Genomic DNA, 23098 nt, shown 5'->3' with positions numbered 1-23098 from the left:
CCGCCACAAAAATGACCCCAATGAAAACCAAAACACACCCGCAGGGCCCGCATCTTCTTACATATAGACACTCATCATAACTTCTGGCTGGAGTTTTCCATGAGGGGTGCAGCTCAATACGGTGTGAAAAATAAGCTCCCTTGCCCCTCATTTGCCTAAAGTCCGGGTGGCCTGGAAACTCTTCTTGTGAACCAGGAGTGATCAAATAGGCCTGCTGTTAATACTGCTCTGCATCTCCAATTTGAGGCATACTGAATGTCAGGTATAGATTCTTTATATGATTGGGAGTCATGAGACAAACCAAAAACCCCTGGGCTAGCCTCCGCAGGGCTTTGAAGAACTCATTTTACCTAAAGGATGCCTATTCTCACTTGATGGGCCTCAGGAACCTTAGAAATGAAGTCAAGAGACTTCATTCACAATAACTGCTCTTTTGGCAATTTTGGTTTTGGATGCACACATGGGATCTGTCTTTGGATTAATCAGGTGCTGAGAATCTAAGCCACAGCCTCACACAGGGCCAAGAGGCTGATTCAGACACATCCTTTTCCAAAGCAATTAAGCAAAGAGCCACAGGTGATGCCCATTAATTTCCATTTGAAAACTGTTTTCTTCAGGGTTCACAAAGGTGTGGCCTGAGGCAAAGACCTTCATGACATTCAGGGCAACAGAACAATAGGTAAGAAAAAGTCCAAAGCAGGGTTTCTCCACTGAGACTTTCCTGGTCACACTGATATCTGAGTTTTCAAAGATGTTCGCTATTCCCTTCAGCTATCCAGTACATGGACATGTCACAGAGCTTGGAGGTGGTACATATTTTGGACAAAAAACATGAGTCTATTCTGGAGAGTGGCGAGAATTCAGGAAGAAAACAGGAACTTAGGAAGTTAGCAGGTGTTGCCCATTTATAAGGCATGCGGCAGTCCATTCATAAATTGGGCAGGATGAATGCTGGGAAGCTTTCTACTATACAGGACACATCAATTGTTGCATTCTCTTTTCTAATGTCTACAACCACGGACACAGTAGCATACACAGACATAGAAACACTCGCCTTTTCAAACGTCTTACTAGAAGCAGTCCACTACAAATCAAAGAAAAAAATGCCTTTCCTACCTATTCTCAGATCATGAGACAAAACCACAAAATCACACCCACACCCACGAAGGCACATCCTTCCCCCATTAAACTCTGTGACTATCCAGAGTGTCCTCTGACTGGTGGGCCACAGTATGTTCCCCAGAAATGGCCTGTCTTGTCTCAGATCTGCTCTTCTTTCCCAACTCTGTGAAGTTTTCAGGAGCCAGTGGTCAACCACTACCTGCTTTCTCAGGAAAGGCCCCTATTCAGAGCTCTCCTGGTATTTGGCCATCCTCATATCTTAAGGTACCAAGAAAGACTAACACTCTCCTTTGTAAATCCAAACAAGTTAAACCCCTGGGACTGAGACTTGACTGGCTCCGGGTGCCTGGCATCCTGGATCCCAAGTTCAGAGAGTTCCATCACCAAGGAAGTGAGGTAGGTCAATGCTTCAGGAACTGAATGAGGTCACTGCCTTGGCAACCACTTTGTCCTAACAGTTGCTTTCAAGAGTCCCATTATATGGAGGCTGCCCCTACTTCCTGTGACATTTTCACAAGTTAGAATGGTATATAAACCATGGGCACCTGGGAACAGCTCTCCACCTAGGACTGGTTTGGACCATCTTCTCTACATTAAGAAGAGAGAGGCTGATTCATACACATCCCTTCATGCTGACCAGGTTGTTTGCCATAGAATATGACTTTTCTCTCTCAAGTTTTCATAGCTGCCTACATCTTCTCAAGGCATCCTTTCTGCATGGACCTTTGACGTTCTCAACAGGTGGAAGATCGCCTACATTCATGTATTGTAAGACCAACTCTGTCCCTACTCTTCTGTAAAGTTAGATTGAGGGAACAGTGTATGGTTAGAGTTAATAATATGTTCAATTTGCGTTAGGAATCTTTCTGCACGATGAATAATGGTATTGGGAAACTATAATATTTACAAGATTATATAGGTGAAATATAAGTATAAAAACAGAAATCCAGGGAAGATATGAAGCCCAGAAGGGCATTGCACGCTTAATTGGTATGCTTAGCTTTGAATTATGTTCTGCACAAATGTCTCAGATAAATCGATATACAATGGCATAGGACCTTGTACCTTTGATGATTGAATGTCAAAGAGAACATCCACTCAAAATGGGATAGTAGGTAGAATTAGGAAGATGGTCGGTAGATTTAGAAAGAAGAGTGAGTATAGCATTTAGACCAAAACTTCTTAAGCAATAGGGTTTCGGTTAGAGAGTGAATGTAAATGTCAGCACACATGAAGTGTCAGTCACAATCATGAACAGGGGAAATTTGTAGGATAGCAGATATAAATAGAGACATTACTAAATCAGGTAAGTATAAAATGAGTGATAGTATTAGACATTTTCAACAGGCATGAGGTTGAATATATAATCTTAGGAAGAAACAAATATGTAGTCACCAATAGGATTGATATTTGAGGGCATTAGGCAACCTGGACATGGAAGTTTTTAGTAATCCATGCTCACTTTCCATTTAGGCTTTGGTACAATATTAAGGGTGACTTTTTTTTTTTGTCTAGAATATTACTGTGATAAAATGTATATCTAGATCTGGTGACATGAGTATTTCTTCCACCATTTCTTTTAGGAATATTTTGAAGATGTATAAATTAGTATCTAAGGTAAAATAGGTGTACCCTTTGTCTATGAATAGAGACATAATGCATTAATAGACCATACAGTTAATAAATAATATAACTGCTTCCACTTTAAATAATGGATTTAATTGATAACTAAAAATATATAAGAAATCATATTTTGATATAGAATCATTCATAACAACTAGTTATACGTCTAATTGTAATATTAGGGTTATGGCTTTTCATGAAAATGTGTGAGTTTTGCTTCAAAATGATTATGAAAATCAAAAATAATGTGTTTGGAAAGAAGTCTCATGAAAAGACCAGTCAAAAAACATGGAGGAATACATGTTTTCTGAAGCAGGAAGTGATTGAAAGTGAAATGAATGCCTATAAATTTGTGAACTTGTAGATGAAATATATATACTGTAATGTGCATAAACTTAAGAAATAGTAATGTACCAGTGTTGAATTAAAACGAACTCCAAAACACATATCATGTCCCATAAGAATCTACTTGCATTGATGTTAAACTGGGTCAGTTACTGTAGAAATATTAGGAGTTATATGCACCATTCACTGAAGTTAGTTTTCAGTACTAGGAAACAAATATGTATTTCAGGTGAATGAATATTTTCTGAGTATAATCTTGTTAAAAGTTGATTATAAATCCACATACATGAACAGAAGTTATTCACTCCAAACCCAACAAACCGCCATTCCTACCTATTCTCAGAACATGAGACAAAACCGCAAACTCACACCCACACCCACAAAGTCACCTACTTCCTGCAACTAGGTCTATGACAATCTGGAGTGTCCTCTGACTGGTGGGCCACACTATGTTCCCCTGAAATGACCTGTTCTGTCTCAGAACTGATCTCCTTGTCCAACTCTGTGAAGTTGTCAAGAGTCAGCGGTGAGCCACTACCTGCTTTCTCAGGAAAGACCCCTCTTCAGAGCTTTTCTCACATTTGGCCATCCTCACATCAGTAGGTACCAAGAAAGAGTGAATCTGTCCATGGTAAATCCAAACAAGTGAGACCACTGGGACTGGGACTGGGACTGGGACTGGCTCTGGGTGCCTGGCTTCCTGGATCCCATGTTCAGAGAGTTCCATCACCAAGGAAGTGTGGTGAGGTCACTTCCTTCAGAAACTGAATGAGGCCACTACCTTGGCAACCACTTTGTCCTAATAGTTGCTTCCAATGGTCCCATGAGATGGAGGCTGACCCTACTTCTTGTGACACTTTCACAAGTTAGAATGCAATATCAACCATAGGCACCCAGGAACAGCTCTCCACACAGGCCTGGTTTTGTCCATCTTCTCTACATTAAGAAAAGAGGGGCTTATTCAGACACTTCCCTTTATCCTGACCAGGTTTTTGCCATGAAAGATGACTTTTGCTCACTCAGGTCCTTCATGTCTGCCTACATCTTCTTCGGGGATCATTTATTCATGGACCTTTGAGGTACTCAGCTGGAGGAAGACCACCTACATTCCTGTATTTTAAGACCAACTCTGTCCCTGCTCTTCTGTAAAGTTAGATTGAGGGAACTGTGTATGGTTAGGGTTAATAACATTTTTGATTTGGGTAAAGGGTCATTCTGCTGGATGAATTATAATATTGGTAACCTTTAAGATTTATAAGAATATAGAGGTGAAATATATGTATGAAAACAGAAATCTAAGTAAGATTTGAAGCCCAGAAGGGCATTGGGCCCTTGATTGGGATACTTTACTTTGAATTACATTCTACTAAGATATCTCAGATAAATCGATATACAATGGCATAGGACCTTGTACCTTGGATGATTGAATGTTGAAGAGAACATCTAGTCAAAAAGGGATAGTAGGTAGGAATAGGAAGATAGTTGAAAGTTTTAGGAAGAAGAGTGTGTATAGGATTTGGAATGAAAGTTCTTTAACAATAGGGTTTTGTTTAGAGAGTGAATGTCAATGTCAGCACATGTGAAGTGTCAGTAACAATGGTGAACTTGAAAAAATATGTAGGAAAGCAGATATCATTAGAGAGATTAGGAAATCAGGTAAAGTATAAAGTCAATCATAGGACTAGACATTTTCAACAGGGTTGAGTTTGAATATATAATCTTAGGAAGCAACAAGTATGTAGTCACCAATATGATTGACATTTGAGAGCATTAGGCAACCTGGACATGGATGTTTTTAGTAATCCATGTTCACTTTCCATTTAGGCTTTGGTACCATCATATTGTGTCTTTTGCATTTTTTGTCCAGAATAATTCTGTGATAAAATTTATATGTAGATCATATATTTCATATTTTGAATAGTTTGGAGAGTGTGTGTGTATATATATATATATATATATATATATATATATATATATATATATATATATATATATCCACAGAGACATTAACAATTAGCAATATATATTCTAATCGAAATTCATCATGAAATATATATCATCCACTGATGAAAAAATATTTATTTTATTGAACATGGATTTATGTATAATCTTGATCTCTTAGGAAGCTCACACATAGGGTGAATTTTCACTTCCAACAGTGTTTTTGGGGAGTGATCTCTTCTCACAATTTGTATTTGCCAAGTCAGCCACCTCACAAATATGTACGTGTTATACCAGGTAGGATTCTATATGTGCATATAAAAATACATGTGCTGAAGAGGCTACAGAGAAAGGGAGACAGAAATTCACATATTTGTTAACTTTAAAACACATGGAGAACTATTTCAATTAAAAATTTACTAGATTTTATGCAGCTGCCTTTTATCCTGCAAAAGGCAAGTCCAACTATACACCATGCCTCTTCTGAAATTTTGAATTTCTATTCTGTTTTGTTGTTTTCCTTATCATATTAGGATTAGTATTCAGAGTCTAGTAGGGTATGGATTAGTGTCAGGGATGCAGTATTTCGAATGGAAAATAGGAAAATTAATCCAATGTGTATGCAAATATGTGCTACAAAACAATCTTCCCACTCTCATCCAGAATAATGCCTTGACATTACTTTTGCCCCAAATAACACACAAATAGAGGAGAAGAGTAAAAAAATCTGTTAATATATATATGGAATGGAAAATGCTCAGGGTTTCACAACATTGGTTGTGGTAGAATAGTTTCCAAAAGTAAGGGACAGGGTAAACATTCCACAAACATGGAGCTCTTTCGGCCTTAAGACTTCTTGAGGAACTGCCTCTGAGGTTTAGCACTTGAAATATATATTGTTGTCAGGAGCTTTAGATTCTTTTCTAATGAGACCATCAAAGCTGCATCTGCATCTATGTGACCTGGAGGACATGGTTTCTTCTTTTCCAATGAACATGAGGCAGCAGTGCTGAATTCGCTCTTTGTTGGTAAAATGTGGCTACTGTGGGCTAAGTGTCTCCCCGTGTGGACAGTGAAGCCATTTTTTCGTCCTCCACTTTTCGTGGTTTTTCTTCCTGCTGCACTGGGAATTTCATATTTGCTTCACAAAATACAAGGAGTTCAACTGGGACACAGTGCTGGAGGGGGTTCTGTCACGTGTGTTGGGTCAGGGTCTGCAGGGGAATGCATCAACCAGGCTAATATCTCACAGAGCTTGCCCCCTTATACATAGCAACATGATTCTGAACATTGCCCTGAAATCTCTCCATATAACAAGATGCATTTACAAATACGCTTCTGTTGGCTACACCATGTCAATCACAAGCCATTTGGAAGCTAATGGCAGATCCACATGGCCCCACAACAGATGTATTATCACACACCTGCACACCACTGCTCTAGGCCCACTAATCAGCAGGCTCCAACTTACTGGCAAATCTGTTCTACACCATTTTCATGAAACCCAGTAAATCAAGGCACTGTCTGGTACACTCATGATCAGCAACAGGACATCCAAAGGTTCTCCAGTGCCACCTGGTCTTGGGAATTTCAAAAATTTCATGGAATTTATCTAGCAGTTTTTCAAGGAAGATGTTGAAGGCACTTTGGGTTACAATTCATTCAGGAACCATTAAATGGTGGGGAAGCTCATTTCAATGAAAACTCTGGAGAACTCTCACAGGCAAGGCTTCCCAAAAAGTGGCCAATAGGTCACATGAAGCCAGGCCTATTGCAGTCTACAATGTGAGGTCCATGTGTGTTTTGACTGTCAACTATGGCTGCCACGTCTTTCAAAATAAAATCATGTGATATCCTGGCTGAGATTCCCAGTGCTCTGTGGAAAGCCACCCTGTTCCTAGATCTCAGTTTTCTTTTCAAGGGCGACTCTCATGCGTTGCCTCCTAAAATCCTAACACAATTAATGGCAATATTTCTCTGATGTCAGTTCCAGAACTCAGTCTGTAAGGGGAATCACACCAGAGTTCAAGCCTGGTTTGGTCCATCTTCTATACATTAAGAAGAGAAATGTTTATTCAGACACATCCCTTAATCTGACCAAGTTTTTTGCCATGGAATATGACTTTTGCTTTCACATGTCCTTCATAGCTGCCTATATCTTCACCAGGGATCATTTCTTTGTTGACCTTTGAGGTTCTCAGAAGGTGGAGGATCCCCTAAATTCCTGTATTGTAAGACCAACTCTGTCCCTGCTCTTTCGTAAAGTTAGATTGAGGGAACAGTGTATGGTTAGGGTTAATATCATGTTCCATTTGGGTTAGGAATCATTCTACAGGATGAATTATGGTATTGGGAACCTGAAATATTCATAGGAATATAAGTGTAATATAAGTATGAATACAGAAATCTAGGTAAAATTTGAAGCCCAGAAGGTCTTTGGGCCCTTGACTGGGATACTTAGCTTTGAATTATATTCTGCACAGATGTCTCAGATTAATCAATATACAATGGTAGCGTTCCTTGTACCTTGGATGATTGAATGTTGAAGAGAACATCCACTCAAAAAGGGATAGTCGGTAGGATTAGGAATTAGTCGGAAGAGTGAATATAGGATTTGGTCCAAAAAATCTTTAGCAATAGGGTTTTGGGTACAGAGTGAGTGTAAATGTGAGCACATGTGAAGAGTCAGTCACAATGATGAACTGGGGAAAATATGAAGGAAAGCAGATAATAATAGAGACATTAGAAAATCAGGCAAAGTATAAACTGAGTGATAGGATTAGACATTTTCAACTGGCTTGATGTTGAATATATAATCTTAGGAAGAAACAAATATGTAGTCACCAATCGGGTTGACATTTGAGAGCATTAGGCAACCTGGACATGGATGATTTTCGTGATCCATGTTCACTTTTCACTTAGGCTTTGGTACAAACTTAAGTGTGATCTTTGTAATTGTGTCCAGAATATTACTTTGATAAAATGTGTATGTACATCAGGTGATATGAGTATTTCTTCCACCATTTCTGGGAGCAATATTTTGAAGATGTATAAATAAGTATTGGGGGTATAAAAAGGTGTACCCTGTGTCTATGAATATAGACATAATGCATGAATAGACCATACTGTGAAAAAATAATATAACTTTATCCAACTTTAAATAATGGATTGAATTGATATCTGAAAATATACAGAAAATCTATATTGATGTACAATCCTTCATTCCAACCAGTTATACATCTAATGGTAATATTAGGGTTATGGTTGATCATGACGTGTGTGTGAGTTTTGCTTCAAAGGTGATTATGGCAATAGAAAATAATGTGTTTTAATGAAATCTCATGAAAAGACTGTGAATCAGGCGGTATAGCAATACCAGACTTCAAACTATACGACAGAGCAATAGTAACAAAATCAGCATGGTACTGTACCAAAACAGGCGGGTGGACAAATGGTACAGAATAGAGGACACAGAAACCAATCCACTAAATTACAACTATCTTATATTTGATAAAGGGGCTGAAAGCACACAATGGAGAAATGATAGCAGCTTCAACAAATGTTGCTGGGAAACCTGGAAATCCATATGCAACAAAATGAAACTGAATCCCTTTCTCTTGCCATGAACAAAAGTTAACTCAAAATGGATCAAGGAGCTTGATATCAAATCAGAGACACAGTGTCTGACACAAGAAAAAGTTGGCTATGATCTACATACTGTGGGGTCGGGCTTCAAATTTCTTAATATGACACCCATAGCACAAGAGTTAATAACTAGATTCAACAAATGGGACTTACTCAAACTAAAAAGTTTTTTTTTCTCAGCAAAAGAAACAATAAGAGAAGTAAATAGGTAGCCTACATCTTGGGAACAAATCTTTACTCCTCACACTTCAGATCGAGCCCTAATATCCAGAGTATACAAAGAACTCAAAAAATTAGACAATTAGATAACAAATAACCCAATCAACAAATGGGCCAAGGACCTGAACAGACACTTCTCAGAGGAGGACATACAATCAATCAACATGTATATGAATAAATGCTCACGATCTCTAGCAGTCAGAGAAATGCAAATCAAACCACCCTAAGATATCATCTTGCTCCAGTAAGATTGGCAGCCATTATGAAGTCAAACAACAACAAGTGCTGGTGAGGATGTGAGGAAAAGGGTCCACTTGTACATTGCTGGTGGGAGTGCAAATTGGTGCAGCAAATTTGGAAAGCAGTATGGAGATTTCTTAGAAAGCTGGGAATGGAACCACCGTTTGACCCAGCTGTTAACCTTCTCGGTCTATTCCCTAAAGACCTAAAAAGAGCATGCTACAGGGACACGGCTACATCGATGTTCATAGCAGCACAATTCACAATAACAAGACTGTGGAACCAGCCTAGATGCCCTTCAATAGACGAATAGATAAAAAAATGTGGCTTTTATACAAAATGGAGTATTACTCTTCATTAAAAAATGACAAAAATCATAGAATTTGCAGGGAAATGGATGGCATTAGAGCAGGTTATGCTAAGTGAAGATAGCCAGTCCCTGAAAAACAAATGCCAAATGTCTTCTTTGATATAAGGAGAGTAACTAATAACAGAGTAGGGACAAAGAGCCTGAGAAGATTAACACTAAACAGGGATGAGAGGTGGGAGGGAAAGGATAAGAGAAGGGAAATTGCATGGAAATGGAAGGAGACCCTCAGGGTTATACAAAATTGCATACAAGAAGAAGTGAGGGGAAAGAGGCAAAAAAACAAGGGAGAGAAATGAATAACAGTAGAGAGGGTAGAGAGAGAAGAGGGGAGGGGAGGGAAGAAGAGGGGGATAGTAGAGGAGAGGAAAGGCTGCAGAATACAACAGACACTAGTATGGCAATATGTAAATCAATGGATAGGTAACTGATGTTTTTCTGCAGTCTGTATGCAGGGTAAAAATGGGAGTTTATAACCCACTTGAATCAAAGTGTGAAATATGATATATCAAAAATTATGTAATATTTTAAACAACCAACAATAAAAATTTTTAAAAAAAGACACCTGGAGGAATACATGTGTTCTGAAGCAGGAAGTAATTGAAAGTGAAACAAATGTCTATAAATTTGTGAACTTGTGGATAAATATATATCTTATGATGTGCATAAACTGAAGAAATAGTAATGTACTAGTGTTGCATAAAAATGAACGTCAAAATACACAACTTGTCACATAGGAATCTACTTGCATTAATGTTAAACTGGGTCAGATACTGTAGAAATATTAGGATTTGTGTGCACCATTCACTAAAGTTATTTTTCAGTACAAGGAAACAAATATGTATTTCAGGTGGATGAATATTTCTGAGAATAATCTTGTGAAAAGTTTATTATAAATCCACATACATGAACATGAATGAATGTAGGGAGTGTATAATAAGGCATATATATTTCATATTTTGAAAAATCTGGAGAGTGTGTATATATATATATATATATATATATATATATATATATATATATATATATATACACACACACACTCACACACAAAACACACACAGGAACATTAAAAACTAGCAATACATATGTCAATCGAAATTCATCATGAAATATATATCTTTCACAGATACAAAACTATTTATTTTACTGAACTTGTATTTATGTATAATGTTGTTCAACTAGGAAGCAAACCCATAGATTGAATTTTCTGTTAAAACAGTGTTTAGGAGGAGTGATCTCTTTTTACGATTTGTATCTGCCAAGTCAGCCACCTCATAAGAATGTATGTGTGATACCATGTAGGATTTTATATGTGAACCTAAAAAATACATGTGCTGAATAGGCTTCAGAGAAAGGGAGACAGGAATTCACATATTTGTTAACTTTAAAAACACATGGAGAACTATTTCAATTAAAAATTGACTAGATTTATAACACCAACACTTTATCAGGCAAAAGGCAAGTCCAACTATACACCATGCCTACTCTGAACTGCTTCTATTTCTATTCTCTTTGGGTTGTTTTTCTCCATCATATTAGGATTAGTTGTCAGAGTCTAGTCTGGTTTTGGTTAGTGCCATGGATTCAGTATTTTGAATGGAAAATTAGATAATGAATCCAATGTGTATGCAAATATGTGCTGCACAAAAATTTTTCCACTCTCATCCAGCACAATACCTTGAAATTATCTTTGCCCCAAGTAAGACACAATTAGAGGAGAAGAGTTAGAAAATCTGTGAATACATATCTGTACTGGAAAATGCTCAGGAGTTCACAACCTTGGAGGTGGTAGAGTAGTTTCCAAAAGTAAGGGACACGGGTTGATAGACCCAACCTGATCTTTTATTAAAATTGGGAGCCATCTTGCCACAAAGCCATAAAAAGTTAATTTTGGCTTTACTATAAATAACTGCAAATTCTGAACCTGCTTGGAATGCCTGCCCGTGCCTTGAATTCACCCATGCTTGACTCTTTGACCAGATAGCAGCCCTCGCTGAAACTTTAGTGACACATCATAAATTTTGGCCTTCCCTGGCCAGACAACGACCCTCTCTGAGGCTCTATTTGTCCTCATAATTTCTGATATTGGGGCCACCTAAAAATAAATAAATAAATAAATAAACTACCATTTGTGTGATGCTTGTCAAAGTTCTGTTATCTGTAACCCCCGTTTTGTGTAACTTTCTGGGCTATAGAGCTGTGCTGTAGGAAAGGCGGGGTTGCTGTCTTGTTCCTGCCATTTTGGGATGGAGAGGCAGCCCAGCCGGTTGACATAATAAGCTTGCCTCAATTTGATTTTAGTTGGAGTCAGTGTTCTTTTTTTGTGTCCTCATCTAACCTTTTTGAGTTCCCCAGCAAGATGACCCTGCCGACCAGATCACAAGACCAGACTGCTGGAAATTCTGAATCTGGCCTTCCCTCCAGGGCTCCGGGCTGGAGAGACACTCTAGGGGGTGCACATCTTGAGCTGTTCCAAGGTCATGGAGTGAGCATTCGGTCCCAGGAGCACTGCGGTGAACCACCGCACTAAAACTATTAGCAATCACCTGGTGGAGGAGGCCTCAATAATTAAGTGGCACCTTTATAACATCTGATATCCGTTTAAGGGAGATCTGTTCTGATGACATAGAGGTGTCCTGGGGAGGCTCACATATACTCGTTTTCGGTACAGTAATGAGAATCGTTCTGTCCTCTGTTCTGTTCTGTAGGGAATTCATCTGGAATGGTAGAGATGTGATGACTGGCATGTACGTGGTCCTACTTCGGAGCTTTAGCAAGACGTTGCATTGCTCCTATGTTTTTCTGTTTCAATTCCGGGTTTCTGTATTTTGTGTTTTGTTCTGTGTTCTTTATGTTTTTCTTGTTTGTTTTGTGTGTTTTGTTCTGTGATTTCTGTGGTAAAAACATAAGTATATTGGACGTGAAAATGGGTAACAAAGAAAGTAAGCCTGATATTCCTTCGGACTCTGTTTTAAGGAACTGCGATGAACTTTACCCCCCTTTGTTAAGCAGGATGAGAGAAGCTCCTAGCTGGCTGCCTGGAGTACACCCACTGCAGAGGGCAATGCCTGCTGGGGACCTAAGAACTGAGTATCTCCCAGGTTAACAAGTGAAACTCCATTAAAACCCCTTGTCCCTCCAGATCAAGAGAGTCACAACCTCTGGGCAGGGTCCCCTGTGTTTCTTCTTTGTTACCAAAGCAATAAACCTCCCTCTTTCTTTTTCTAAAAACCTTGTCCTCATTATTAAATTGGCATTAATTGGCTTCAAGGTCAGGAGCCGAACTTTAAGTTACAAATTTTGATAAATCCCCCCCCCCCCGGTCCCGGAACATTTTTAGAGCTGACTACTGAAATGTTACTAGATGGAACATGCTTGGGGTGGAACCGAACCAGAGGAGATAATCCTGTAAGTAAAAGGAGGGACTGAGGGACTCCCAGCAGCTGCTGAAGCCCTGTTGCTTCAAGGAATTCCCTCCTTCCTTCCCTGCACTGTAAGATTATGCCACCTCTGTCTTGTTAAAAAAGAGAAAAAGAAAAAGGGGACACTAAATGCATTAAAGTCACCATGGAGACCCTTGATTGTACATTTCAGGTCGCCCCTCTGTTAAAACATCTGCCCCCCCCCTTGTGGACATCTATGGTGCCACTGGTGTAGGAGATTTTTTTCTTATCTGCTCAGGTTTAAAGGATTCTGTCTGACAGCCATAGTCTGGACCTTCTTTCTGTCTGTCTTGTGTCTTTGTTTCTGGCCCTTTAAGACATGTGCAATAATGTGTTGATATTATAAATTGTTTCTTGGGAATGATCTTAGCTGAATGTGTGTCTAAATGATGATGTTTTCTTGTAACAATCTGGTATCTGAATGGGTTTTTGAAGCATTGCAAAATCTTGCAGTTAAAAGTCGGGTTTAGGTAATTGTTTAGTTTATGATTTCAGATAATTCATGCCAGAGAACTTAAATACTTAGGATGGAAAACTAAAGAACTCTACTTCCAAGTTGGCAAGTAACTTCCCAATCATTCAGTCTTTTTTTTTTCACCAATTTTGAATTGGGTAGCCTGGGAAAATGTCACTGTGTGTTCGAGAGCATTAATCTGGACAAGGATTGTAAATCATAGTATGATATCTGTTGACAAAACAAGATGTAAAAATATAAAATTTTGTGAATTGTATCTTAAACTTGTACCATAATTTTCAACATCCTAACCTGACAATATTGGTTAAAATGCCTTAGGCCTGAGGTGTCTGCTCAGAAAAGCAGTTTTTTCCTGCTCCTTCCAGACCTCAGCCATGACTTATTTTGAAAGGCAAATGAAAGAAGCCTGCAAGCTTAGTAGGAGACTGATCTGAGGCCTAAGAGAAAAAAAAGGTAAATTGTATGGTATTTACTAATTACTGGCCAGTCATTTTTTCTAGGACTCTTATTTTTTTTCCTTAGATACTTTATTTTTTTTTTTGAGCTTATGATTTTGATCATACAGACCTAGGTTAATGTTTTTCTGATCAGTACTATCTTTGACCAACTGTGGAGTTTTTGAAACATTGCAATGGAGATTTCACCTGCAAAAAGCTACAAGGCCTTTATTATTATTATGTGTGCTCAATTTTGTTATGTGTTGTATGTCTATTTATACATATGTCCATATATTTTATGTATGATACACAAATTAATATATATAAGGAGCACTCATTAAAAAAAAGCACTCATAAAAACAAATTTTAAAAAGTGGATCTAAAGATCTTCAATTCACGTAATTTAAATGATTCAATTAAATTTGATAAACAGATAAAAATAAATGTCTTTTAATTTAAGCTTTCAAGTTTTTCTAGGTATTCAAAAATCTAATAAAACATTAATATCTACAAAATGTCTAATATGCCTTGGTTCTAGGACTTTTCCTTCAACATAAAAATGGTTTACACTCTTCAATACATGTGTCTAATATTTTGATAAATAAGTAAAGTAAATTTGAAATGGGATTACTCATTCACGAGTACTTTTGTTAGATATCTGAATGACTTACTAACGTCTATATAAGTTTGACTAAATTCTGTAAAAGATTGTAAAAATCAATTATGTGTTAAAGAGACAAAAATTTCTTAAAACATAAGTTTACCCATAAGATTGTGTTTATTAAGTTTTATTTTTTCTTGTGCAAGCAACCATAGAAATTAAACAACTGATTAAATTAGAACTGTTATTTTAGAGCACTGTACTGCCATTTCTTTAAAAGCTAAACTTGGTTAATGTAGAAACATCAATGTAATTGTGATGCTACTAATGTGCTCATATCTTACAGGTATGCAAGTCTGTAAGGTAAAAATTTTAAAAGAGCATTATATCAAGCTGGTGTTTTGAAGTTTTATGATAAAAAATATATTGGGGATTTATTCACCTGTTATCAATAAGATATGTAAAGTTTAATCTTACTTTTTACATTGGGGAACAATTTAAATGTACTTTATGTTAATTATAGCCTAATCTATGTAAAGGTTAAAAACTTTCAGCATTTGTTTAATTCATATTTTAAAGTGATATTTTTTGGTGTTAGCTAATGTTCATGTGACCTCAAACAATTTATGTAAACTTTTTAGAATAATATTTAAAAAATAAAGATCAGCTTTAGAACTGAAACACTTAAGATTTATAAAGAGCCCTGCCTTACCTGAGATAAGGCTGTGTGTCCCATCTTATTTCATGTGAGAATGACTACAAAAGCAGTAGGTCAGATTTTATTTCTTTAAAGTTATGTTAAAAGTTCGTTTTTAATATCAAGATTCCTAGGATCTCAAACAGGGGATATAATGTATGACTCAGCCAAAAAATTCAGGGTAGCTATTAAACAAACTAAGTATTTTTACTGTTGTTAAAAAATTTTATTTTGTAATTTTCTTATATGTGATCTAAAGATTCCCTGTTAGTGTTTTAAAGAAGTGCTGCTTTAAGAACAAAACATGGGTAAATTTCAGAGAGTAAGTTATCACCTACAAGACAGACAGAATAATACAGATCCCAATTAATAAAAAGATAAATAATTATAAAGTTATAGACATTAAAGCCTGGTGCTCTTAATATCAGGCTGTTAAAATTTATTTGATGGATGTTTAAGATTAGGATTTTAAATTAAAATTAATTGAAAAGAGCCAAGGAAACCAATATTTGGCTCTTGCCCTCTGAGTCAGTCTGAATCCAGGGAACAGGGGACTTCTCTAAAGAGTTTTCCAACTCTGGGCCATGTAAACTCCCCATCCGGGAGATTAATGAGACCACTGGAGAACAGAAAGCCAATCAGTGCATTTCCTATGAAGAGAAGAGTCATCAGAGAAGGAAGAAATCCCTGATGCTTCCGAGGGAAGCCACATGGTCAAGCAAGACCTCGACCCACCTAGCGCAAATGGCTCTAGCAGAACTGAGAAAGTGCTCTCAAGCTTACCCAGATTATGACTCCCATAAAAGCTCACCTGACTGTTAACAATAGACAGAAACAAAAGTCAGTTTGAATGCTTCATCTTAAACACTTAGAAAAGACAGTGAAAACCAAAATACAGCCATTCCTGGGCATTTTGAATAATAATAATAATAATAATAATAATAATAATAATAATATTTTAAGGTACACACTTTATGTTAGCCTCCCAAAATAAGTAAGACTGGAGGTTACAAAGAAGGATTCTCTGACAGGAATGCCTGATACTTACTAAAAGAGACTATCAAGAAGAGCTGCCAGAGGCAGAAATTTTCAGTTTAAGGCCTAAAGATATTCCTAACCTACACAGGTAAGCTTGGTGTTTGCTAGTACGATTATCCAGTCCTGAGTATCAAAATTAAAGGTTTCTCTATTAGACACAGAGGTCATACTGGTAAAAGGATTTTGCAAGATCAGATGACACTAAATTATTAAATTATATCTTATGGGGAGGGACAACTCTAATACTAAAAGTTAAATATTAAATTGACAGTCTTGATAACTGGGGATATTAAAGACTGGTGAGGGAACTTATATACAGTGACATGTTCCAGCTGCTGCAACATTTATTCAGTACTCATGGTTTTTGTTTCTCTCATATAATAACCAATCCCCAGATGACTTTACAACCTGTTCTTCCCCAACCAGACTTCAAACCGAACTGACTTCTAAAAGGCAACTCATGTCCCTCAACTACTTCTAAAAGGCAACTCATGTCTCTCACACCATGCCTATTCACGTCATCCTCTCTCAGCTCAGAAGAAGCCAAAAATGGGTGACGCCTCTCTTCTTACAACAATGGAGCCAAATATAAATAGACTATCAATATAAGTAATTAATTAAGTCATGTAAAATCAGGGAGACTGGTTTTGGGTGGGTTCTAAAAATTTGGAGACTTTTACCTGAGGGATTACAATTTCCTCAGTGCTCTACCCCTAATCTATCAAAGATTTGAAAGGGACACAGAGAAAAGGGGGGAATGATAGACCCAACCTGATCTTTTATTAAAATTGGGAGCCATATTGCCACAAAGCCATGAAAAGATAATTTTGGCTTTACCATAAATTACTGAAAATTCTGAACCTGCTTGGAATGCCTGCCAGTGCTTTGAACTGAGCCATGTCTGGCTCTCCGACCTGATAGCAGCCCTCTCTGAAACTTTAGTGACATTTCCTGGCCAGACAACAACCCTCTCTGAAGCTCTAATGGTCCTCATAAATTCTGATGTAGGGACAGCAAAAAAAAAAAAATATATATATATATATATATATAAACTACCATTAGTGTGATGCTTGTCAGAGTTCTGTTATCTGTAATGCCCATTTTGTGTAAATTTCTGGTCCATGAAGCTGGGCTGTAGGAAAGCTGGGGTTGCTGTCTTGTTCCCGCCATTTTGGGAGGGAGAGGCAGCATGGCCAGTGGAAATAATAAGCTTAATTTAATTTAATTTTTATTGGTGTCAGTGGTCTTTTCTTGTGTCCAGATCTAACAGGAAAACACTCCCAAAACATGGAGCTCTGCCGGCCTAAAGACTTCTTGAGACACTTCCTCTGAGTTTGGGCACTTGAAATATATGTTGTTGTAAGGACCTTTAGCTTCCTTTCTAGTGGGTCCATCAAAGCTGGGTCTGCATCTATGTGACCTGGAGGACATGGTTTCTTATATTCTAATGAACATGAGGCAGCATTGCTGAATTTTCTCTTTGTAGGTAAACTGTGGCCACTGGGTCCTAAGTGTCTCCCCGTGTGGACTGTGAAGACATTTTGTCATCCTCCACATTTAGTGGTGTTTCTTGCTGCTGCACTGCGACTTTGGTATTTGCTTCACGAAATACAATGAGTTCAACTGGGACCCAGTTCTGGAGGGAGTTCTGTCACTTGTGGTGGGTCAGAGTCTGCAGGAGAATGCACCAACCAGGCTTCTATCCCACAGAGCTTGCCCCCTTGTCCATAGCAATCTGACTCTGAAATTTGCCTTGAAACCTCTCCATATAAAAAGATGCCTTTACATAGAAGGGCCTGCTGGCTGCACCATGTCACTCACAAGCCATTTGGAAGGCAATGGCAAATCCTCATGGCCACACCACAGTTGGATTATCACACACCTGCCCACCACTGCAATAGGCCCACTACTCTGCAGGCTCCAACTTACTGGCATCTTTGTTCTACACCATTTTCAAGAAACCCAGACAATCTAGGCATTCTATGGTACACTCATGATCAGCAACAAGACATCCAAAGGCTCTCCAGTGCCACCTGGTTAAGGGAATTTCAAAAATTTCATGGTATTTAACTAGCAATTTTTCATGGATGAAGTTGGAGGCACTGTGGGTTTCAGTTAATTCAGGAACCATAAAATTGTGAAGAAGGTCATTTCAATGAAAGCTGTGGAGTACTCTCACAGGCAAGTCTTCCCATAGAGTGGCCAAAAGCTCATATGCATCCAGTCCCATTAAGGTCTACAATGTGACGTCCATGGGTGTTTTGACTCTCAACTATGAATGCCTAATCTTTCAGAAAAAAATCATGTGATATCCTGGCTGAGATTCTCAGGCTCTGTGGAAAACCAACCTGGTCCTTGATCTCAGTTTCCAAGGGCGAATCCCATGCGTGGCCTCCTAAAATCGGAACACAATTCATGGCAATATTTCTCTGAGATCAGTTCCAGAACTCAGACTCTAAAGGAATGACACCAGAGTTCAAGCCCAGGTAGACCCAGTCATCATTTCCAACCGCCACACAAATCACCACAATTAAAACCAAAACACTTCCACAAAGCCCTCATCTTTTTCCATATAGACACTCATCATAACCTGTGGCTGGAGTTTTCCATGAGGGACTCATCCCAAGACAGTGTACAAAATAAACATCATAGCTCCTCATTTGCCTAAAGTCAGGGTTGCCTGGACACCCTTCCTGAGAACCAGGAGTGACCATAGGCCTGACGTAAATACTGCTCTGCTTCTCCAATTTGAGGCCTACTGACTGTCGGGTTTAGATTTTATATCTGAATTGGAGTCATGAAAAAACCCAAGCACCTAAAGACTAGCCACTGCAGAGTTTTGAAGAACTCATTTGACACAAAGAATCCCTATTCTCACTAGATGGATGTCAGGAACCTTATAGAGGAAGGCGAGAGACTTCATCCACAAAGACTGCTTTTTGTGCCATTTTGGTTTTGGAAGCACACATGGAATCTTTCTTTAGATCCATCAGGTGCTGAGAATCAGCATCACACATGGCCAAGAGGCTGATTCACAAACATCCCTTTCCAAAGCAATTAAGCAAAGAGCTACAGGTGATGCCCATTAATTTCCTTTTGAAAACTGTTTTCTTCAGGCATCCCAAAGGGGTGGCCTGAGGCAAAGACCTTCCTGACATTCAGGGCAACAGAAGAATATGTAAGAAAATGGCCCAAGCAGGGTTTCTCCACTTAGACTTTTTTGGTCACACTGATATCTGAGTTTTCTGATATTCCCCCAATCCCTTAAGCTATCCAGTACATGGCCATATCACAGAGCTTGGAGATGGTACATATATTGGACACAAAACCATGAGCCTATTCTGGAGAGTGGCCCAAATTCAGGAAGAAAACAGGAACTTAGGAAGATAGTAGGTGTTACCCATCATAAGGCAAGCCAAAGTCCATTCATTAATTGGGCAGGATGAATGCTGTGAAGCTTTCTACTAGACAGGACACATCCATTGATGCATTATCTTCTCTAATGTCTACAACCACGAACACAGTGGGACATACAGACATTGAAACACTCATCTTGTCAAACGACTTACTAGAAACAGTCCCCTCCAAACCAAACAAACCGCCTTTCCTCCCTATTTTCGGAACATGAGACAAAACCATAAACTCCCACCCACACCCACAAAGTCATGTTCTTCCCCCAAGTAGGTCTGTGACTATCCGGAGTATCTTCTGACTGGTGGGCCTTAGTATGTTTTCCGGAAATGGCCTGTCCTGTCTCACATCTGGTCTCATTGGTCAACTCTGTGAAGTTGTCAGGTGCCAGTGGTGAGCCACTACCTGCTTTCTGAGGAAAGGGCCCTCTTCAGAGCTCTTCTGGCATTTGGCCATCCTCACATCAGTAGGTACCAAGAAAGAATGACACTGTCCTTGGTAAATCCAAACAAGTGTGTCTACTGGAACTGGGACTGAGAGTGGCTCTGAGTGCCTGGCTTACTGGACCTCAAGTTCAGAGAGTTCTTTTCCCAAGGAAGTGAGGTAGGTCACTTCCTTCAGGAACTGAATGAGGTCACTGCCTTCGCAACCACTTTGTCCTAACAGTTGCTTCCATAGGTCCCATGAGATGGAGGCTGCCCCTACTTTCTGTGACACTTTCACAAGTTCAAATAGTGTATCCACCTTACTCACCTGGGAATAGCTCTCCACACTGGCCTGGTTTGTTCCATCCTCTCTACATTAAGATCAGAGAGGCTGATTCAGACACAACCCTTCATCCTGCCCAGGTTGTTTGCCATGGAAGATGACTTTTGCTCTCTTAGGTCCTTCATAGCTGCCTACATCTTCTCGAGGGATAATTTCTGCATGGACTTTTGAGGTTTCCAGCAGGTGGAAGATTCCCTACATTCCTGTATTGTAAGACCAACTCTGTCGCTGCTCTTCTGTAAAGTTATATTGAGTGAACAGTGTATGGTTAGGGTTAATAACAAGTTTGATTTATGTTAGTAATCATTCTGCAGGATGAATAATGGTATTTCGAACCTGCCTTGTTAATAAGAATATAGAGGTGAAATATAAGTATGAAAACAGAAATCTAGGTAAAATCTGAAGCCCAGAAGTGCATTTGGCCCTTGATTGGGATACTTAGCTTTGAATTATGTTCTGCACAGGTGTCTCAGATAATTTAACATACAGCGTCATAGGACCTTGTATCTTGGATGATTGAATGTCAAAGAGAACATCCAGTCAAAAAGGGATAGTCAGTAGGATTAGGAAGATAATCGGTAGGTTTAGAAGGAAGAGTTAGTATAGGATTGATACCAAAAGTTTTTTAGCAATAGGGTTTCGGGTAGAGAGTGAATGTATATGTCAGCCCATGTGAAGAGTCAATCACAATGATGAAATGGGACAAATATGTAGGAAAGCAGAAATCAATAGAGACATTAGGAATTCAGCCAAAGTATAAAGTGAGTGATAGAATTAGACATTTTGAACAGGGTTGAGGTTGAATAGAAAATCTTAGGAAGAAACGAATATGTAGTCACCAATACGATTGATATTTGAGAGCATTAGGCAACCTGGACATGGATGTTTTTAGTAATCCATGCTCACTTTCTTTTTAGGCTTTGGTGAAAGTTGAATAAAATATGTACTTGTCACTTCCTATTTTTCTGTATGCTTAACAAAACACTGTTGAAATCTTGAGAACTGTTTGCCAATCCTGTTCCCAGAATGTGTTGTCCTCAACTGCCAAACTGCAGAATGTACTCTCTCACCCATTAGCTCGCAAACCGACCAGTCGCCCGAACCCATCAATAAACTTCCCTTCCTGTCCTCTCCATGGAAATAATATAAGCTCTGCTTAAGCTATTTCAGGGCTCTCTGCTCTATCCAAGTGAGGTCTGAGCCCCAGCATGCTGGACTCCCAATTAACCCTTTACTATTGCATGAGACAGTCTCTTGGTGGTCTCTTCCTCCAATGTTTGCCAGAACTTCACATCTGAAACCCCCAGCAAGATCCATCAGCGGTGTACGAAAGACTCCCAACGAGCTCCTATCAGGATAAGTAAGATACCTCTTTCGTGTTTCAGGTTTCAGGTTAGGGCTTTGCAAAATGGCTATCGGTGATGAGCGTGAGCTCTCTCAGATGCTGGCTGACAGACGTGTCACAGAGCCACAGGTCACGTTCCTGGGGGATGCCCCAGAGGATTCGGAAAATAGAGGAACAATAGTATCCACGACTCAGTGATTTTTTTGTTTCGGATTCGGTTTTGCCAGCACATCAGGCTAATCAGTCCTGGTCTCAGTATTGGACGTCCATTGCCTGTCTTTATTGTCTTGTCTTGTCTGTGTTGTGTGTCATTGATTTCACTGTTTGTATATCTTTCATTATGGGACAGAGCACTTCAATGCCTCTGTCCCTGACTCTTGTTCAGTGGACCAAAGTCCACTTAAGGGCTCAGAATCTTTCTATTTCAGTAAAACGTCAGAACTGGCAGACTCTCTGTGCCTCAAAATGACCCACCTTTGGAGTCGGATGGCCCCTGAAGGAACTTTCTACTCCCCACTAATTCAAAAAGTCAGAAATATTGTCTTTCAACTGGGGCCACATAGCCATCCAGATCAACAGCCATATATCTTAACTTTGCAGGACCTCTACAAATCTCCTCCTCCATTTGTGAAGCCTTTCCTTGTCCCTGCCCCCGCTCCTCCACCTTCCCCCATGATTCTATCTCTCAAACCCTCTGCTCCTCCTCCTCCACCCTTTGTTCTTCCTGAGTCTCAAGACTCAACTAGACTCTCCGCACCCTCCTTATCCCCTACCTCTTCCCCCAACACCCAACACCCTCTAAGTGATTCCCTTGCTGCTGACTCAGCCTCTCCGCCATTGGAGGAAGCTAGGCTGGCCCAGCGCCCTCCAGATTACTACCCGGCAGCACACAAAGCCACTCCTTCCCTGGACAAAGCTGGCCCTGGTAAAAGAACTCAAAGAACTTGCCAGCGTTGTCACTCTTGCCTACCTGGGATGACTGCCAACAACTCCTACAGACTCTCTTCATGACAGAGGAACAAGAGAAAAACCTCCTGGAAGCTAAAAAAAAAATATCCTCGGACAAGATGGGTGACCGACACATCTTCCCACATAATCAAAGCCGGCTTCCCATTGAACCAACCCAACTGGGACACCAACACGTTTGAAGGTAGGGAGCATCTGTCCACTTATTGCCGGGCTCTAATAGCGGGTCTCCAAGCAGCCGCTAAGGTGACCAACTAAGGTTAAAGAGATTATTCAAGGGCCTGATAAATCTCCCTCTATGTTTCTAGAGAGAATTATGGAGGCATATAGGAGATATACTCCTTTCGATCCTCAGGCAGAGGATCAAAAGCCATCTGTCATGATGGCCTTCATTGGGCAACCTGCCCTGGAT

Source organism: Callospermophilus lateralis, chromosome 16 (assembly GCF_048772815.1).
Source record: "Callospermophilus lateralis isolate mCalLat2 chromosome 16, mCalLat2.hap1, whole genome shotgun sequence".
NCBI lineage: Eukaryota > Metazoa > Chordata > Mammalia > Rodentia > Sciuridae > Callospermophilus > Callospermophilus lateralis.
The sequence above is the reverse complement of the archived record's forward strand: the minus strand, read 5'-3'. Positions refer to the sequence as shown.